This window comes from Carex rostrata, chromosome 32 (genome assembly GCF_964058835.1).
Source record: "Carex rostrata chromosome 32, lpCarRost1.2, whole genome shotgun sequence".
Lineage (NCBI taxonomy): Eukaryota > Viridiplantae > Streptophyta > Magnoliopsida > Poales > Cyperaceae > Carex > Carex rostrata.
The window spans coordinates 5,271,376-5,274,524 of record NC_135949.1 but is presented as its reverse complement, the minus strand read 5'-3'; the positions used below and the strand labels follow the sequence as shown (position 1 = coordinate 5,274,524).

At 33.5% G+C, this 3,149-nt stretch overlaps 1 pseudogene; it reads left to right on the top strand.

Annotated features, from left to right (window-relative positions):
• The first annotated feature begins 794 nt into the window (after window positions 1-794).
• Window positions 795-1,919, top strand: LOC144547739 (16.9 kDa class I heat shock protein 2-like; annotated as a pseudogene).
• Window positions 1,920-3,149: the final 1,230 nt, after the last annotated feature.

Here is a 3,149-nt window from a genome sequence, read left to right as displayed (position 1 = left end):
AGCCGGTTCGGTCCGAGCTAGATCAAGCTCATGGCTCACTCGTTTTAGCAACGAGAGAGTTATGAGCGAGTCAATATTCAGATCCGATCGAGCTGAAAAAGTGGCTCGTGGCTCGCTTGTTTTGGCAATGAGCGAGGCAAGCTAGCTCATGAAAGCTCGTGTCCTTTTGTATCTAAATTCATACATACTAAAATACTAAATATCCAAATTTATACAAACATAGTTCAAAAAATAAATTCATGAATACTAAATTCACACAAATTCATACCAATTCATAAATTCAAACTTTGACCAAGCTGGCTTGCTAGCGAGCGAGCGAGCTAGGTCCCAACTCAAATTTTTAATTTTGAATCGAATTAGTGATGAGCTGGCTCGTTAACAACTCAGTCCATTAAGGAACGAGTTGTTGACGAACGAGTCATATATGAGTCACATTCACGAGTTACAATCTTTTTTGCCACCCCTATCAATTTCCCAAACGTTACCGTTTTTTTAGGTTTATTTTATTTTAAATGCTACGGATAAAAAAATGGGAACACATGGGAGGTGCTGCCTATGACAAACTTGAGGCCCATGGGCCATGGGCCTCGGTAACAGGCTAACTGCACCGTACTACACTTTACCTCTGTAGTTCTCCAGACAATTAAGAACTAACAAACCATGTTATATATATCAACCAAGTTAGAGAGAGCGCGTCACAAATTCATTATCATCAAGAAAAATTTCAAATTAGCCTAGAGATAAGGCAACTTAATTGCTATTATTCTTGACTACTTCCAACAATTCAAACTAAAATGTCGATTATTAGAAGCAACACTTTTGATCCCTTCTCAGTCGACCTCTGGGATCGATGCATTGCAGTGGTGCCCATTCTTTAATTTCTCGGCCATTGCCCTGTTCAACGAGACATCTTTTGTTAATACACATGTTGATTGGAAGGACACGTTAGAAATACATGTGTTCAAAGCCAACCTCCCGGGCATCAAGGAGGAGGAGGTGAAAGTCGAATGGAGGAAGGCAATGTGCTAAAGATAAGCGGAGAGCATAGCAGAGAGAAGGAAGAGAAAAATGAGAGATGGCACTATGTAGCATAGTGACAAATGAAAAAGTCGGATTCAGTTCGGCAGAGTAAAAAAATTTGCGATTCGGGTATAGTTCGGATATGATTTGGATTAATACTTTTATTTCAAACCAAAAATTCTAATCTAACCCGAATTCTAATCGGATGATTTAGATCAAAACTCAAAATTTGAGTTACTTTAGAGATGCAGACTCTGCCAAATATGGGTTGCCAAACTTGCAAGTGGAGATGCTTTAAGACCATGGATCAAAACTTAATGTATAAACCAAATCTATCTGAGTTATTTTCCTTTATAAAATTTGAATCAAAACTTTGAAAATCACATGTCCCATAACAGTGGACAAGAGAGGACCCCACCACATGACAGGCCTGGCAAATGAAAAGTTTCAACCACGCGTCGCTTCTACAGATTAAAGGAGATTTTTTTTTTCTAGACGAGAGCGCGATGAATTTTAGAAGAAAACGTGTATAAAACGGAAAATTTGTCAAATACGCAAATAATTTGCGAATTGATTGTTTAATTCGCGAATCACCTTTAAATGCGGATTGATTCGTCGGTGACTTCAAAACGTTTAATTCGCAAATAATTCACGAATTAAATCCGAATTCTGTTACTATGCCGTGTAGAGCGCAGCAGTGGTAAGTTTTTGAGGCGATTTAGGTTGAGCAAGTCAAAGCTACCATGGAGAATGGGGTGCTTACTGTGACTGTGCCTAACGAAGAGGTGAAGAAGCCTGAGGTGAAGGCTATTGAAATAGAGGAGGGTTCAAATGTTTTTATTTTTTGTGCCTCCATCATGCCTTCGTTTTTTGTACCTCTATCATGCCTTTATTTTTAAAAACTTTAATAACTCAAAATTTAAAATTTAAAAGTCAAAATAAAACCATTAGATGTGATCTATATTATTTTCTCTATGTGCTCATAAAAAATTATCACATTTCAATTTTGTTTTTATCTGAATCAATAAGTTGAAAAATCAACATCAAAAAATTATCCACATTAGTACGTTTTTTACAAGATCTTGATGACAACCAAAACAAAATTGAAATGCCATAATTTTTTAAACGTGCATAGATAAAATGATGTAGATCATATCCAACGGTTTTATTTTAACTTCTAAGTTTTAAATTTTGAATTATTAAAGTTTTTAAAAATAAAGGCATTTGAACTCTCCTCATTGAAATATATAGTTAACTAATTAATTTAGACAACCAATGGCATTCATATAAATATATAAATTGTGGTGTATTTCTTGAGGATTTATATTTATACTTTATTACTTGTGTGTTTTAACTCTAAGGAGATGTCTTCTGTTTGATACTTAATTTGTGATCATTGTAATAATAAACTGCTTAAATTAATTCATCTTCTTAATTAGTTACATAAAGTATATAAAAAGACAAAAAAAATGTACTTTTAGTTCCTGGATTTACTATGGCGTCCGTATTCGGACAACTGTGCACAATAGTTCTGACACATTGGTACAATATAGTTTATTTCAGTGTAGTACAAAACATTGTCCAAAATTCAGTATGATGAATTTGATAATTATCATTTGGATTCCTCAATGGGTCTAATATATGAGAAGGGATGCAATTACATCTTTTTTTGGTGACACCGGATTATACTTTACATTTTAAAAGTTCAAACAGTCGATCCAAACTATTCATAATGATGGATATATTAAAATGTGCTTGCAGATCAAATTTTACATTTTATTTTAATTTTTTACTATTTATTAAGATTGACACAAAAATTCAATAGTCTAAATGTAGCGATTTTGTTAAATACTTAATAAATAGTAAAAAAAATTGAAAAAATGTAAAATTTGATCTACAAGCACATTTTAATATATCTATTATGTTGAACAGTTTGGATCGACTATTTAAACTTTGAGTTAAAAATATTTTAATGATAAATATGTCTACGATCTTCTGTGGCAACTAAGACAAAGAAAACTTCCATTTGTTTCTGATATAATTTTAAGTTAGATCGAGACCGCATATATCACCATAAAAAAATAACAAGATAAGTGTCCGCATCAGTAAATTCCATTGCAGTGTCATCC